The sequence below is a fragment of the Nicotiana tabacum genome, chromosome 10 (assembly GCF_000715075.1).
Source record: "Nicotiana tabacum cultivar K326 chromosome 10, ASM71507v2, whole genome shotgun sequence".
Classification (NCBI taxonomy): domain Eukaryota; kingdom Viridiplantae; phylum Streptophyta; class Magnoliopsida; order Solanales; family Solanaceae; genus Nicotiana; species Nicotiana tabacum.
Genome location: NC_134089.1, coordinates 43,653,286 through 43,672,561, shown reverse-complemented (window position 1 = coordinate 43,672,561; position 19,276 = coordinate 43,653,286).

Sequence of the window (19,276 nt, the reverse complement as noted above, 5' to 3'; positions counted from 1 at the left end):
GTCCGCATTGATTTCTTGGCCCTGCACTGAGGTCTTTGAGACCGCACAAAATGGCAGTGTGGTCCGCATTGACAACTTCAGAGAGTGGTCATTTTTCCAACTTTTTTCCTGCACTGCATCAAAACAATCCTACAATATCTCACAACCAGTCAGTCCAAAAATAAATCCTACTCTACAATAAAAATCAAAGAAAACAAGAATAAAAACACATGGGTTGCCTCCCAAGAAGCGCCTGATTTAATGTCACGGCACGACGTAGGTTACCATCAAATCATTTGAGATGAAGAAGTACCACCACGTGGCTATCATTAATTTTTCCCAAGTAGTGCTTGACCCTGTGCCCATTCACTCTGAAAACTTCCCCATTTTTGTTCTTCAAATCAAGTTCACCAAACGGTGTCACAAACACCACTTCAAAAAGTCCACTCCATTTGGACTTAAGCTTTCCCGGAAACAGACGTAACCGAGAGTTGAACAAGAGAACCAAATCACCCACTTTGAACTCCTTGCCACGAGCATATTTATCATGAAGGTACTTCATCTTGTCCTTGTACAAGGACGAACTAGAGTAGGCATGGAATCGGAATTCATCAAGTTCATTAAGCTGCACCATACAAAGATTTGCTGCCAGATCTCATTCAAGATTTAACTTTCTCAAAGCCCACATGGCCTTGTGCTCTAACTCAACCGGTAGATGGCAAGCTTTCCCAAACACCAACCGATACAGAGACATACCAATTGGAGTCTTGTAAGCAATCTTATAAGCCCATAGAGCATCATCCAACTTCTTTGACCAATTGGTCCTTTTTGCATTGACTGTCTTTGACAATATACTCTTGATTTCCTGTTTGAGACTTCAACTTGGCCACTCGCTTGAGGATGATAGGGAGTAGAAACTTTGTGGTTGACACCGTACTTTGCAAGCAAAGTGTCAAAAGCTCTATTGCAAAAATGAGACCCCCCATCACTAATGATTGCACGAGGAGTGTCAAACCTTGTAAAAATGTTCTCCTTGAGAAATGTAACAACACTCCGGGCCTCATTGTTGGGCAAAGCCACGGCTTCAACCCACTTTGAAACATAGTCAACCGCTACAAGAATGTACGTGTTCCTACACGAGCTAACAAACGGGTCCATAAAATCAATGCCCCACACATCAAAAATATCAACCTCAAGAATGTGTTCCACCCGCTCTTTGACATTCATCACACCTCTTCATAAGTTCACTTGCATCTTTGTAAAAAGTTGGCCAATAAAACCCACAACTAAGAACTTTGGAAGCCGTCCTCGCCCCGCCATGATGGCCACCATAGGGAGAGGAATAACAAGCCTCCAAGATACTCAATTGCTCTTCCTCCGGGACATACCTTCGGATCACACCATCCGTGCAAATCTTGAACAAGTACGGCTCATCCCAATAGAAATCCAAACTATCTCGTTTGAGATTCTTCCTTTGGTTAGAAGAGAGTTCATACAGGATTATACCAGTCACAAGGAAATTAGCAACGTCAGCGAACCATGTCATACCACTCACTGACACCGAAAGGAGTTGTTCTTTGGGAAATGAATCATTGATCTCTAGGCCATCACAAGGCCTCCCCTCCTCCTCCAAGCGGGACAAGTGGTCCGCCACTTGGTTTTCACTACCTTTCCGGTCCACAATCTCCAAATCAAACTCTTGAAGTAACAAGACTCATCGCATCAGTCTAGCTTTGGAATCCTTCTTCGTCATCAAGTACCGGAGTGAGGTATGATCGGTATGGATTATGACCTTGGCACCCATAAGATACAGCCGAATTTTTCCATTGCGAACACAATAACCAAAAGTTCTTTCTCGGTTACTGTGTAGTTCACATGAGCATCATTCATCGTTGTCACGCCCCAAAAATCGAGGGGCGCGACCGGTGCTTGACCGGGTAGCCCCCAGCCAAGCGGACCTGGGTGCCTTTCCTATTCCACGTGATACCCTGCGTTTCCATTACCCATTAACCAAGTGAAATATCCATTAATAAATTTAAACACATTCTTACGAGATTTACATAACATAAATAGTTACTTAGCGTAGTTTACAAGTTATACTGCCCAAAATACATACATACATAACCCATATTTCCTGTCTACGGAGCCTCTAGAGATAAAAAAGAGTGTTACAATACTTGCCGGTAACAAGGCTCCGGCTATACCTTACGCAAATACCAAAATAAAATTTTTGGGAGAATAAGCGGCATGAGCCATGTAGGGCCCCGAGAGGAAAGGGGCTCACCAATTCAGCTGACGGGAGGTGAAGGAGTGCTACTATCGGTGGAATGGAGTACCTGTTATGGAACCACCTACAATCATAACACGAATGTAGCGCCCCCGGAAAAAGGGACGTCAGTACATTTGAATTGTACTGGTATGTATGAACAAACTTTACCCCAAATAAAATCAAGAAATACATAGATAACAAACAGTAATAGAATAAACAATAAAATGCACATGAAAGGAACAACCAAAGCCAAACAACTCCACAATCTCTCTTTTTCCCCTTTCAACATTATTTCATCACATCAATGATTTCACATCTTTCATATATTTTTATTTCAATAGTGATTTCGATCACTTTTCCACCCTTATTACATCGGTCACCCTTATTACCTCGGCCACCCTTATCACCACAACCCACACCTTATAACTTTGTGTTGCAGCACGCAACCCGATCCCACCGGAAAATCACATTTCACACGAGAACAACAACAATTCACAAAGAATTTTCATAAACGTCAATACCATTTCCATCATATGCAACAGCCTATATACAACTTAAGTCACAACGATAATTGCCCGCGACAAGTCACGTATGATATTACCACAGTTGTTTCAATTGCATCAATTACGATTTTTTCCCATCATTTGTTACACAGCTCTTACCACATAAACGCATTCACACACACACTTGGTTTGTTGCCATTTACTTACACCCTTATATCGGGATACTTAACCAACAACATTCAAGGCATATTAATCACAACAATTCGTAAATAGTCCACATAAGTAACACATACCAATTACTCGTACACCAAACAAGGTGACTTTACAAAGGTTAAAGTTAGCAATACATACCTGGAGTCGAATTCCCCCTTTTTTTTGGTTTTCTTCTATTTCCAATTCACCAACAACCTAGTACCGTCAATCTAGTTCACAAGTTAAACACATATAACTTAGAATTGAAGTTCACAAACTCAGCCCAAACTTACTTAGGTTATCAACCTCTCTTTTGCAAATCTTTAGTTCTACCAAATTCCTCTTACTAGATTCTATGTTTTAAAGGATATGCATGTGTATCTCAACTTCCATTTTTAAGAATTAACGAATGAGAATCCCCCTTTTTTGTTTAAATCTGAAAACAATGAAAAAGGGTTGGGGATTTTACCTGCAAGAACGGAGATGAAGACAATTACTTGAAATTCCCCGGCCCGAGTGACTTTGAAGAATCAAATTGATGAAGGTAGGACTTTATCTCTCAAGAATTCTCTCTTCCCTCTCTCTAGTTTTGTTCAGAAAATATGTTAAAATAAGGGGTTGGGTGTTTTATTGAAGAAGGGGTCGGGTTTAAAATTTAGAAAAATAGGAGCCCGAGTTAGGTATGCGATCACACTTTGCGATCGCAGAGTGGAAATGCGGTCCGCAGAATGGACCGTAAAAGTGCTCCCAAAATCTGAACACACTGCCTGGGTATGTGGCAGAAATGCGGTTCGCATACCCATTATGCGGTCGCATAGTGCACCGCAGAACTGCCCCTCACAAAATCCCAAGGGAAATATGCGACGACTATGCGGTCCGCATATCCGTTATGCGATCGCATATTAGACCGCATATTTAACCTCCAATTCGACTAGCACACTGACTCACTTTGAGGCGATTATGCGGTCCGCATATCTGTTATGTGACCGCATTCTAGTACGCAGAATTGCATTTCTTGGAAAACAGTATTTCTTGACTTTTTATAACATAGATCAGTACCAAAAGGGTTCGAACCACGGCTCGCTTAATTTTACACATTCCTAACATATATTCGGGACTTGGCACCACGAGCTACCCGGTTTTGAGTACAAGTTTTCACGGGGCCTTACATCCTCCCCCACTTAAAATCATTCGTCCTTGAATGAGGATTTTGGAAATCGGTTGGTTTTAAAAACATGATATGCAAACTCCCAATTTTTTCCAGAGTTCCCTTTGCAATTAGACTTATCTACCTGTCAGAGAGCCCCCAAAACATTATTTCCAAGCACCATTACGCTACCCCTATTATCCCTACAACTGGTATACAATTCATTACCTCAACACCTGCACATAATTTGGCCACTTCAATGAGTTCCATACAGTTCAACCACTCCAATACACTATACATATTCCAATTAATCATTACCAATATACACTGCCTTTAATCATTCACTTATCACATGAGTTCTTACAAAACTTTCATTTACCAAAAAGAGGCTTGCGCGTGACTCAATTAATCACAATACATACAATTCTTGCACAACTTGAGGAGTTACAATAGTAAAGCATTTAGGGAAAAATATGGGGTGTCCTTGCACCAGATTGAACACAACATCAGTTTACTTAGAGACAAGAGTTCGCACGATCACTACTAGACTTGTTCAAACAGATGGGGATATTTTTCTTTCATTTCACTTTCCGCTTCCCATGTGGCTTCCTCGACTTGTTGACTTTGCCATAGCACTTTAACTGAAGCAACTTCCTTGTTTCTCAATTTGCGGACTTGCCTATCAAGAATAGAGACCGGAATTTCTTCATATGATAACTCTTCATTGACCTCGATAGCCTCGATTGGCACGATGGTGGATGGGTCTCCAACCATTTTCTTTAACATAGACATATGGAATACCGGGTGCACTAATGACATTTCAGGGGGCAATTCCAGTCTATAGGCCACCTGTCCTATCCTTTGAGTGACCCGATACGGCCCGACATATCTAGGACTCAACTTCCCTTTCTTCCCAAATCGCATGACTCCCTTCATAGGAGATACCCTCAAGAACACCCAATCATCTACTTGGAATTCCAATTTTCTTCGACGAATGTCCGCATAAGATTTCTGGCGACTCTGAGCAGCTTTCAGCCTTTCCTGAATGATTTTAACTTTTTCCATAGCCTGGTGCACGAGATCTGGCCCTAACAATTCTGCTTCACCCACTTCAAACCATCCAATCGGAGACCTATATCTCCTCCCGTACAATGCCTCAAATGGGGCCATCTGAATGCTAACATGAAAGCTGTTATTGTAAGCAAATTCTATAAGTGGCAAGTGATCATCCCAATTACCTTTGAAATCCAAGACACAAGCCCGTAACATATCTTCAAGCATCTGAATAGTCCGCTCCGCTTGACCATCAGTCTGCGGATGGAAAGTCGTGCTGAGATTCACCTGAGTACCCAAACCTTGCTGAAAGTTCTTCCAAAAATTAGCTGTGAACTGGGCCCCTCAATCTGAGATAATAGAAAGTCGAGTGCCATGAAGCCTTACTATTTCCTTGATATACAATTGAGCATATTGTTCTGCAGTATCCGTGGACTTGACTGGCAAGAAGTGAGCTGATTTGGTGAATCGATCCACTATTACCCAAATTGAGTCGAACTTGCGCTGAGTGTGAGGTAACCCTACCACGAAATCCATGTTGATCATCTCCCATTTCCACATTGGTATTTCCATAAGCTGAGTTAACCCACCGGGCCGCTGGTGCTCAGCTTTTACTTGCTGACAATTCGGACATTTAGATACAAAGTCCGCCACACCCCTCTTCATACCGTTCCACCAATAAATTTCCTTGAGATCATGGTACATTTTCGTAGAACCTGGGTGCACAGAATACCTGGAATTATGAGCCTCCGCCATTACCCTCCACCGAAGATTATCCGCATCTGGAACACATAGCCTACCTTGACATCGTAATACACCATCCTCACCACCGAGTGAAAATGTCGAAGTCTTGTTATTCAAAACTGCCTCCTTCATTTGTGCTAATGCTGGATCAATGAGCTGCTTTTCCTTGACTTCCACTACCAGTGACGATTCTGCTCCATTATGCACCATAACCTTCCCCTCGTCTAAGGTCGAAATACGAACCCCCAGACTGGCCAATTGATAAACCTCCCGAGCCAAAGGCCTCTAATCCACTCCCAAATAAGCCAAACTACCCATGGACTTCCGACTGAGAGCGTCGGCCACCACATTTGCCTTCCCTGGATGGTATAAAATATCCATATCATAATCCTTGATCAATTCTAACCACCATCGCTGCCTTAAATTCAACTCCTTCTGCTTGAACAAATATTGGAGACTCTTGTGGTCCGAGAACACATCCACATGGGCCCCATAAAGATAATGCCGCCATATTTTCAAGGCAAATACAACTGCCGCAAGCTCCAAATCATGCGTCGAATAATTCTTCTCGTGATTCTTGAGTTGCCTTGAAGCATACGCTATAACCTTCCCATGTTGCATCAACACACACCCCAAACTGACCCTGGAGGCATCGCAATAAACCACAAATCCTTCTGTGCCTTCCGGCAAGGTCAATAGGCGCCGAGATCAATCTCGACTTCAATTCCTGAAAACTTTTCTCACAAGCGTCGGACAATTGGAACTTGACTGCTTTCTGCGTCAACTTAGTCAAAGGGGAGGCGAGGGTAGAGAATACCTCCACAAACCTCCGATAATACCCCGCTAAACCCAAGAAGCTACGGATCTCCGTCGGGGTCGTGGGTCTAGGCCAATCTTTTACTACTGCAATCTTCTGGGGATCCTCCTGAATCCCTTCACTGGAAGCAACATGGCCCAGAAAGGTAACGGACTCCAACCAAAATTCACATTTTGAAAATTTAGCATACAGCTGGTGCTGATAAAGGGTCTGCAGAACTGCCCTGAGGTGATCGGCATGATCCTCCCGGCTTCGCGAATAAACCAGGATGTCGTCAATAAAAACAATCACAAAGGAGTCTAGAAATGGCTTAAAGACCCGATTCATAAGATCCATGAAAGCTGTCGGGGCGTTGGTTAGCCCAAAAGACATGACCAAGAATTCAAAGTGACCATAGCGAGTTCTGAAAGCGGTCTTAGGAATATCCTGTTCTCTGATCTTCAATTGGTGATACCCGGACCGTAGATCAATTTTGGAAAAGAACCTCACACCTTGAAATTGGTCGAACAAATCATATATCCGAGACAAAGGATATTTATTCTTGATGGTGACCTTGTTAAGCTGCCGATAATCAATACACATCCGGAGCGACCCATCCTTCTTTCTGACAAAAAGAACCGGGGCACCCCACGGTGACACACTTGGCCGTATGAACCCCTTTTCTAATAAATCCTTCAGTTATTCCTTTAACTCCCTTAACTCTGCTGGCGCCATTATGTATGGTGGAATAGATATCGGCCGCGTATCTGGCAATACATAAATCTCGAAATCAATCTCCCTATTAGGCGGGATCCCTGGAAGCTCGTCCGGAAACACTTCAAGAAACTCATTCATGATTGGCATGGACTCGAGGACAGACACTTCTGAAGTGGTGTCTGCCACCCGGACCAAATGGTAGATACACCCCTTCCTAATCATCTTCGAAGCCTTAAGGTAGGAAATAAACCTACCTTTAGGCACCACACCATTTCCCTTCCACTCAATAACCGGCTCATTAGGGAACTCAAGCCTCATGACTCTCATTCGGCAGTCAAGTTTAGCAAAGCACGAATAAAGCCAGTCCATTCCCATAATCACATCAAAATCCACCATTTCAAGCTCAATAAGATAGGTCGTGGTAGCACAACCACATACCATGACAACACAATTCCTATAAACTCGCGTGGCTGTAATAGAATCACCAACCGGAGACGATATAGAGAACGGCTCATGAAGCTGTTCGGGTTATACCCCAAAACTTGAAGCAATGAATGGGGTGACATAAGACAAAGAGGACCCCGAATCAATAAGAGCATAACAATCAACGGCCTGAACAGACAAGATACCTGTAGCAACATCTGGGGAGGCCTCTGCACTCTGGCGAGCACTCAAGGTGTATAACCGGCTGGGTACACCTCTACCACGAGCTCCACCCCTAACTACCCCGCGCCCTGCTGGGGCTGGAGGACGCATAGATGATGTGGCAGCTAAAAAATCGGATAACTGAGCAAATCCCCTACCCATACCCTGACTGGGGGCACGGCAGTCCCGCTGGATATGACCTCTCACCTCGCATCTATAACACACCGGAATATCCAAATAACAAGTCTCGGAATGGAGCCTCCCACACTTTGGGCATGAAGCCCTCCCCTGCTGTTGTGATCTCCCTCTTAGACGACCGGAATGATGGGGTCTCCTACTGTCTGAACCTGATCTCAAGTGACTGCTCTGCTGATAACTGTGCACAAATGGTAGTGCGCTTGCTGAGGACTGGGCATATGACTGGGATGGCCTTGATGGCCCTCTCCCCGGAATTGGTCTCCCTGAGTGACCCGCTGATCGGGCCCTGCTGCTACTCTCCCTTTCTGCCCGTATTTTCAACTTCCTAGCCTCTGTGGCCTGAGAGAACCCCACAATCTTCCCATAATTCATATCTGAGTGTAAGGCCGCTGTAGCAGCCTTATTCACCACTAAAAGACTAAGACCCTGAACGAATTGCCAAACTCGAGCATCCATGGTCGACACTAACTGAGGAGCATACTTGGACAACCTCACAAACTCCATGTGGTACTCCCAAACACTCATACTACCCTGCTTGAGGACCTCAAACTCTGTGGCACGGGCCGTCATTGTCTCTGCAGGCAAGAAATGGTCCATGAATGCATCTACAAACTCATCCCATCTAGCCGGAGGTCTTCCCTCCCCACGGGAATCCTCCAACATCTCGAACTACGAATACGCTGCTCCCCTCAACCTGTATGAAGCAAACTCAACCCCCTCGATCTCTATAGCCTTCATCACTCGAAGGGTCTTATACATTTTATCAAGAAAATCCTGCAGATCGGCCTCTGGGTCTGTGCCCATGAACTTTGGAGGGGCCAACCGCAGAAACTGGTTGACTCTAGAGCTGGCGGAATCTCCCTGTCCGCAGGGGGGCGCAGGGGCATCATGAGATCTCTGGGCCTGAGCGGCCACTAACTGGGTCAACATATGGATGGCTCCTCTAAGGTCCCCATCAGAAACCCCGGGACCGGAAGCTGGAATTGCATCAAGATTAGGAATATCAGCGGGAGGGATGGTAGCACCCTCTGTCGCAGCTGGAACATAAATACTTGGATGTGGAATAGATGGGCCTGGCAGATTCAATACCGGGGAGTCACTCTTACCCCGGCATCAGGTACATGATTCACAGCCACACTTGGGGTGGCATTGGCCTCGAGGTCGAGTCTGGCTCTCTTCTTAGGTGCCATTACTGAAATTTTGGAACAAAGCACGAGTTAGATGTAAATACTTCCACTTTTCACTTCACCGCACGATATAGAGTAACAAAGAAGAAGGTAATTTCCTAAATGCCCATGTAGCCTCCAACTTATAGATATGGTTGACAACACACCGATAAGGAGGACTCTACTAGACACGGCTCTGAGACATCCTAGGACACTTTAAAACCTTAGGCTCTGATACCAAATTTTCAAGCCCCAAAAACCAAGGGGCGCGACCGGCGCTCGACCGGGTAGCCCCCAGCCAAGCGGACCTGGGTGCCTTTCCTATTCCACGTGATACCCTGCGTTTCCATTACCCATTAACCAAGTGAAATAGCCATTTATAAATTTAAACACATTCTTACGAGATTTACATAACATACATAGTTACTTAGCGTGGTTTACAAGTTATACTGCCCAAAATACATAAGTACATAACCCACATTTCCTGTCTACGGAGCCTCTAGAGATACAAAAGAGTGTTACAATACTTGCCGGTAACAAGGCTCCGGCTATACCTTACGCAAATACCAAAATAAAATTTTCGGGAGGATAAGCGGCATGAGCCACGCAGGGCCCCGAGAGGAAAGGGGCTCACCAATTCAGCTGACGGGAGGTGAATGAGTGCTACTGTCGGTGGGCTGGAGTACCTGTTATGGAACCACCTACAATCATAACACGAATGTAGCGCCCCCGAAAAAAGGGACGTCAGTACATTTGAATTGTACTGGTATATATGAACAAACTTTACCCCAAGTAAAATCAAGAAATACACAGATAACAAACAGTAATAGAATCAACAATCAAATGCACATGAAAGGAACAACCAAAGCCAAACAACTCCACAATCTCTCATTTTCCCCTTTCAACATTATTACATCACATCAATGATTTCACATCTTTCATATATTTTTTTTTCAATAGTGATTTCAATCACTTTTCCACCCTTATTACCTCGGCCACACTTATCACCACAACCCACACCTTATAACTTCGTGTTGCGGCGCGCAACCCGATCCCATCGGACAATCATATTTCACACAACAACAATTCACAAAGAATTTTCATAAACGTCAATACCATTTCCAACATATGCAACAGCCCGTATACAACTTAAGTCACAACGATAATTGCCCGCGACAAGTCACGTATGATATTACCACAATTGTTTCAATTGCATCAATTACGATTTCTTCCCATCATTTGTTACGCAGCTCTTACCACATAAATGCATTCACACACACACTTGGTTTGTTGCCATTTACTTACACCCTTATATCGGGATACTTAACCAACAACATTCAATGCATATTAATCATAAGAATTCGCAAATGGTCCACATAAGTAACACATACCAATTACTCGTACACCAAACAAGGTGACTTTACAAAGGTTAAAGTTAGCAATGCATACCTGGAGTCGAATTCCCCCTTTTTTTGGTTTTCTTCTATTTCCAATTCACCAACAACCTAGTACCGTCAATCTAGTTCACAAGTTAACACATATAACTTAGAATTGAAGTTCACAAACTCAGCCCGAACTTACTTAAGTTATCAACCCCTCTTTTGCAAATCTTTAGTTCTACCCAATTCCTCTTACTAGATTCTAGGTTTTAAAGGATATGCATGTGTATCTCAACTTCCATTTTCAAGAATTAACGCATGAGAATCCCCCTTTTTTGTTTAAATCTAAAAAAAATGAAAAAGGGTTGGGGATTTTACCTGCAAGAACGGAGATGAAGACAATTACTTGAAATTCCCCGGCCCGAGTGACTTTGAAGAATCAAATTGATGAAGGTAGGACTTTATCTCTCAAGAATTCTCTCTTCTCTCTATCTAGTTTTGTTCAGAAAATATGTTAAAATAAGGGGTTGGGGTGTTTTATTGAAGAAGGGGTCGGGTTTAAAATTTAGAAAAATAGGAGCCCGAGTTAGGTATGCGATCGCACTTTGCGATCGCGGAGTAGAAATGTGGTCTGCAGAATGGACCGCAAAAGTGCTCCAAAAATCTGAACACACTGCCTGGGTATGTGGTAGAAATACGGTCCGCATACCCATTATGCGGTCGCATAGTGCACCGCAGAACTGCCCCTCACAAAATCCCAAGGGAAATATGCGACGACTATGCGGTCCGCATATCCGTTATGCGATCGCATATTAGACTGCATATTTAACCTCCAATTCGACCAGCACACTGACTCACTTTGCGGCAATTATGCGGTCCGCATATCTGTTATGCGACCGCATTCTAGACCGCAGAATTGCATTTCTTGGAAAACAGTATTTCTTGACTTTTTATAACATAGATCAGTACCAAAAGGGTCTGAACCACGGCTCGCTTAATTTTACACATTCCTAACATATATTCGGGACTTGGCACCACGAGCTACCCGATTTTGAGTACAAGTTTTAACGGGGCCTTACAATTGTCTTGCTCGCATAGTACCCCGAATGAAACATTTTGTTCACCCTTTGACCCAAAATCGCACCAACCGCAACATCGCTCGCATCACACATGAGCTCAAAGGACAAGCTCCAATTCGGTGCGGTAATGATAGGAGTGGTGGTCAACTTATGCTTGAGAAGTTCAAAGGCTTGCATACATCTCTAATCGAATACAAACTTGGCATCCTTTTCCAATAGCTTGCACAAGGGGTTCACTACCTTCGAAAAGTCTTTGATAAATCTCCGGTAGAACCCCGCATGCCCAAGAAAACTTCTAACTCCCTTGACAGATGTAGGGGAGGGAGCCTCGAAATCACATCAATTTTTTCTTTGTCTACCTCAATACCATGCTTTGAAATTTTATGCCCAGGAACTATTCCCTCTTCCACCATAAAGTGGCATTTCTCCCAATTGAGAACAAGATTGGTTTCTTCATAATGGGCCAACACTCTATCAAGATTTTTCAAACACTCATCAAATGAATCACCCACAACACTAAAGTCGTCCATGAATACCTCCAAAATGTCCTCCGCTATATCGGTGAAAATGGCCATCATACACCGCTAAAATGTAGTTGTTGCATTACACAACTCAAAAGGCATCCGAGAAAAGGCAAAGGTGTCATACGGACAAGTGAATGTGGTCTTCTCATGATCTTCCGGAGCAATCAAGATTTGGTTGTACCTAGAATACCCATCCAAGAAACAGTAGAAAGCACGCCCAGCAAGTCGGTCTAACATCTGATCAAGAAAAGGCAGTGGAAAGTGATCCTTGTGGGTCACTTTATTCAACTTGCGGTAGTCCATGCATACCCTCCAACCGATGACGGTTCTAGTAGGAATCAACTCATTTTGTGAATTTGCAACCACGGCCATGCTACCCTTCTTCAGTACACATTGCACCGGCGAAGTCCAAGAGCTATCAGAGAAGGGGTACACAACCCCAGCATCCAACCAATTGATCACCTCCTTTTTTACAACTTCTTGCATTGCCTCGTTCAACCTCCTTTGATGTTCCAAGAAGGGCTTTGCAGCATCATCCAGAATAATTTTGTGCATACAGAATGCGAGCCTTATCCTCTGGATATCAGCTAGAGTCCATCCAATTGCCTTTTTCCACTTTTGAAGCACTGCCAATATGGAATTAACCTGTATGTTAGTAAGACAAGAGGAAAGAATAACTGGCAAAGTGGAACTAGGGCCTAAGAACTCATACCTGAGGTGTGGAGGCAAAAGCTTCAACTCCAACACCGGAGGCTCTTCAATTGAAGGTTTTGTTGGTGGAGTCTTCCGATTCTCAAGGTCTAAAGATAGTTTTCTAGGGTCATAAGAATAAGAGCCCATCTCATGTAAAGCATTCACACACTCCACTCGACCCTCATCATCATTGACATCAAGATTCAACAATACGGCCTCCAGAGGGTCCCTTACCTTGATCATTGCACTGGTATCATCCACTATCACTAACGTGACAAGGTCTACAAAAGAGCACACCTCGGAACTGTTGGGTTGCTTCATTGACTTGCACACATGAAAGACCACTTTTTTATCACCCACCCGGAAGGTAATTTCCTCTACTTCCATTCAACTAAGGCTTTCCCAGTAGCAAGGAAAGGTCTCCCCAATATGATTGGAACTTCATAATCCACCTCACAATCCAAGATCACAAAATCAGCTGGCAAGATAAATTTGTCCACCCGGACAAACACATCATCAATAATACCCAATGGTCTCTTCATCATTCTATCCTCCATTTGCAATCTCATGGAAGTCGACCTCGGTTGCCCAATACCCAAAGTCTTAAAAACTGAGTAGGGCATGAAGTTGATACTTGCCCCTAAATCACATAGAGCCTTAGCAAAGTCTGCACTCCCAATGGTGCAAGGAATGGTGAAAGCACCGGGATCTTTAAGCTTTGGAGCCATTGAATGCACTATTGCACTAACTTGGTAGGTCATATTTATAGTTTCACAATCCATAGATCACTTCTTTGTCACCAAGTCTTTCATGAATTTAGCATATCCCGGCATTTGCTTAAGAGCCTCCACCAAAAGCACATTAATGGATAAGCTCTTCATCACATCAATGTACTTTTTAAACTGATTCTCATTTTTCTGCGTCGTAGGCCTTTGAGGATAAGGTGGAGGTGGCCTTGGCAAAGGAGCCTTAGTTTTAGGCACAACCGGCTCCGGCATGTATATTACGTGTTCCCTAAACGGGTTCACGTCATTTTGAGTTTCCACCTCGGCATCTTGAATATCAATGCTCACTTCTTCATTCACATTTTCATCAATCACATTTTCAACCACCAAAGGAACTTCATCTTCTTGCAACTCAACTTCATCACTCAAAATTTGCTTTTGTTTGGAGGCATTCAGATCACCGCCTCATCCACTCCTTGTAGTTACTGCCATAACATGATTGTTCCCACCCTTTGGGTTTACTACCGTATCACTTGGTAGAGCACCCTTAGGGCGAGTATTCAAGGACTGTGAGACTTGGCCTAATTGCACCTCCAAATTTCTAATTGAAGTATTGTGGGAAGACAACTGAGCATCGAAATCTGCACTCTTCTTCATCATCTGTTCAAACATCATTTCAATTCTCCCCATGTCAGGGTTAGAAGAACTAGGACCTTGGGATGGAAATAGGGGCGGATTGTTCGGTTGTTGGTACATTGGGGGCCTTTGAAAGCCTTACCCCCGGTTTCCTTGGTTGCCATTGTTCCACCCACCTTGATTGTTGTTACCACCCCAGTTATTATTATTCCCATTCCAATTACCCTGATTGTTCTGATTATTGTTCTGATTGCCCCAGTTGACGTTTTGGTTGCTGTTCTGATTGCTCCAGTTGGAGTTTTGGTTATTGTTCCCCCAATTACCATTGCCTTGTTGTTGATTACCCCAATTGCTTTGGGGTCTCCATTGTTGTTGGTTGGAAGAATTGCCCCTTTGGCCTTGATAATTGTTCGCGTATTGCACCTCTTCATTCTACCCATCATAACCATCATCTTGGAATCCACCTCAATCATTGTCAAATTGCTCTGAATTTCCTTGATTCTGTTGACCTCTTTGTCTTCTTTTGTTGACTAGCATGTTGACACCCTCCATAGCATTCACTTGGAGAGGATTTTGAACTTATTGCAACTATGCCTTTGCTAGTTGGTTCATTGTAGTTGTGAACTCAGCTATAGCCAGCCCATGATCATGTAACTCCTTATGCAAATGAGTGACTGTGGAGTCACCCTGAGGCACATTGGCTCTACTTTGCCAAGCAGAAGAAGTGTCAGCCATATCGTCAAGAATGTCACAAGCCTCATCATAAGACACCTTCATGAAGTTGCCCCCAGCAAGTTGGTTCATTATGCATTGGTTTGTTGTGTTAATGCCCTGGTAGAAAGTCTGTTGGATCATCACCTCAGTCATATCATTTTGTGGGGCATTCCTTTACCATTGTTCTATAGCGCTCCCAAATCTCATGCAAAGGTTCAGTGGGCTCCTGTTTGAAAGCTAAGATCTCATCTATCAATGCTGCCATATGCCCCGGTGAGAAAACTTTTGCAATGAACTTGTCCGCCAACTCATCCCAAATAGTGATGGAATGGTTGGGAAGTTGTTCAAGCCAATCCAATGTCTTCCCTCTAAGTGAGAATGGGAAGAGTCTCAACCAAAGTGCATCATTGGACATATTAGTTTGCTTGCTCCTCCAACACGTATCCACGAACCCCTTGAGATGTTTGTAAGCATTTTGATTGGCAGCGCCCGTGAAATACCCACGCTGCTCCAGCAATGTCAGCATCACATTGGTAGTTTGAAAATTTTCCGTTCGAATCCAGGGCGGGATAATTGCACTTGCATAACCTTGGTTTGGAGGCACTCGAGGAGCCACTCTTGGAGGTGGCGGGGGAGGGTCTCGAATATTATCATTGGCCTGGTGGCCTCTCCTTTATCCTTGAGGCACAGTAGTGACCTCATCTTCAACATTGTCATCTACTTCCTCCCCCGGCGGAAGATCTCCAAAAGGTGCGTTGTTTAAGTTTGCTGCCATTTAGTACCTGAAGTTGTGACACACACAAATTAGTAACAAAGAAGGAAAGAAGAACAATACACAAAACTATTTAGATAGATAGCCAAAACCGTTAGCTCCCCGGCAACGGCGCCAAAAAGTGATCGAGACCAACCCTGTACTACTATTGAGTAGCAAGAGAGGTTGAAGCAGCTTTTACCCAAGAAGGTGGGGATCAATTTCCACAGCGAGCTAGATATTGGAGTTGAGTTTCTATCTAAAGTGGAGTTGTGTATTTGTTCCTAAATGCACTTCTGAACATTTTTGGTTTTGATATTAGTTCTAATTTTATAATACTAAAATGCTAAATTAGGTTAAGCAAAGCTAAAATTAAACTATTGCAAGTTGTTCAAATAGATAAAAGACACTAGGGTAGTGACTTTCTCCTAGGTGGATAATTGACGGATTCTTAAGTCTAAGGCTAGATTGTCACATTTGGGGAATATGATATAACCATTGCACGATTCTACTCACTCTACACTTCTCGGTGGTTCGAGTAATTTTGCCCGAATTGACTTTCTCAAGACCAATTGGGTATGAAAATTTGTGCAAGCAATCAAAGTTCAAGTCGGGTATTACTATCTCTAGGTTTAACCCTTTAATTGGAGCTATCAATCTCTTGAATACGCCCCAATTCCTTGCTAGACTAATTTCATGGACTTAGGCTCTCTTTCTCAAGAAGAGCCAAAGTCTACTAGGCATAAACTAGTGTTTTCAACCACTAATTCCACATTAAAACCCTAAATTAGCCAAAATATCAAACACCCATAGACAATCAAGCATCAAAACACAAGACTCATCAATTACCCACACTAGGGTTGAGCTACAACCCTAGATAATAGGTCTAGCTACTCATAATTAGAGAAGAAAATTAAAAAAATAGATGAAGAAAAGCCCATAATAATTAATTGCAAAATAAAACTTGAAGATTCAATGTTGAAACTAAACTAAAATTACTCAAATAGTAAAAGAGAAGAAGTCACGAGCGCAACTCTACGTCCAAAACTATCTGATGACCTAAAAATGGGAAAAGAAACTATTTATACTGGGCTGAAAATTCTGGATAAAAATACCCTTGCGGGGCTAGTGCGGACCGCACAAAATCAAGTGCGGCCGCACTAAGGCTCTTGGCTTAACTATTCTATTCTCTGAAGTTTGGCTTTGCAGACCCCATAAAGTCGAGTGCGGCCGCGGTGGCTTCTATTGCGGTACGCACAAAAAAGGACCGTGGACCGCATTGGCCAGTTCCTCCAAAATGCCACCTCTCTGAACCTTGGCTCTGCGGACGGCACAAAATTGAGTGCGGCCGCAATGAACCCAATGCGGACCGCACAAAACCCTTTGTGGTCGCATTGCCTTGTGGCCTGAAAAACATCCTCTCTAAACTTCATCTTTGTGGACAACACAGAATGGTGTACGGCCGCACTGGCCCTGTTTAACTGAGCTTGATCTTGTCTTGGTACTTGTGCAAGTTTCACTCATTTTTTAGCTGGTTTTTGACACCTTGTCACCTTGTTGATCAAACCTGCAATCAAGCACAACTTGTGAGCCTTTGGGACTCTTTTGTACACATTTCTAATCAAAACTTAAGCAAGAAGGAGGGTAAAATGCATCATAATCCCTAGTTATCAATGCTCCTAAGTCTCAAATCACCTCCCGAAGCTATCCGAACCATCGGAACTCACATTTGAGCCCTCTAACTCATAAGTCAACATTCGTTTGACTTTTCCATCTTAAGCTTCCTCAAAAGAGACTAATTGTCTCAAACCTTACCAAATCCTTTTTGAACCCGAGCCAACCAACCCGATCACACATAGAACCGATAAACAAAGCAATAAGAAGCAGAAATGGGGAAAACGGAGTGGTAACTCATGAGATGACTGGCCGGAGCGTCACATCCTCCCCCTCTTAAACAAATGTTTGTCATCGAATGAGTCAAGAAACATACCTAAAGCCTCAAACAGGTGAGGATATTTGCTCTGCATCTCCCGCTCGGTCACCCAGGTAGCCTCCTCCACGGGCCGACCTCTCCACTGCACTTTCACTGAAGTTATATTATTTGACCTCAACTTTCAAACCTGACGCTCCAAAATAGCTGCTGGATCCATATCATAATTCAAATCACTATCCAACTGAACCGTGCTGAAATCCAGAACATGAGACAAATCCCTAATATACTTCTCGAGCATAGAAACATGAAATATCGGATGCACACTCGACAAGCTGGTTGGCAAAGCAAGCTCATAAGCCACATCCCCAATCCTATGAAGCACCTCAAAAGACCTAATGAACCGAGGACTTAACTTACCTTTCTTCCCAAATCTCATAGCACCTTTCATGGGCGAAACCTTCAACAGAACCTTCTCACCAACCATGTAGGACACATCCCGAACCTTCCTGTCAGCATAACTTTTTTGTCTCGACTGTGCTGTATGAAGCCTCTCCTGAATTACCTTCACCTTTTCTAAAGCATCCTGCACCAAGTCTGTCCCCAATAGCCTAGCCTCACCCGGATCAAACCAACCGACTGGAGATCTACACCGCCTCCCATACAAATCCTCATATGGAGTCATCTGAATACTTGACTGGTAGTTGTTGTTATAAGCAAACTCTACAAGCGGTAGAAACTGATCCCATAACCCCCCAAAATAAATGACACAAGTACGCAACATGTCCTCCAATATCTGAATAGTGTGCTCTGACTGCCCGTCCGTCTGAGGGTGAAAAGTTATGCTCAACTCAACCAGAGTACCCAACTCTCGCTGCACAGACCTCCAAAACTACAAAGTAAACTGAGTGCCCCTATCTGAAATGATGGAAACTGGGACACCGTGCAATCAAACAATCTCCCGGATATAGATGTCTGCCAGCCGCTCTAAAGAATAAGTAGTACACATATGAACAAAGTGCACGGACTTGGTCAGCTGATCCACGATGACCCAAATAGCATCGAACTTCTTCAAAGTCTGTGGATGTCCAACAATAAAGTCCATAGTGATCCTCTCCCACTTCCACTTTGGAATATCCATACGCTGAAGCAAGCCACCCGGTCTCTGATGCTCATATTTCACCTACTGACAATTGAGACACCGAGCTATAAATCCCACAATGTCTTTCTTCATCCTCCTCCACCAATAATGCTGTCTCAGATCCTGATACATCTTCGCGGCACCCGGGTGAATGGAGTACCGCGAGCTATGGGCCTCCTCCAAAATCAACTCCCGAAGCCCATAAACATTGGGCACACATATCCGGCCATGTATCCTCAACACCCCATCATCACCAATAGCCACATATCTAGCATCATCATGCTGAACTCTGTCC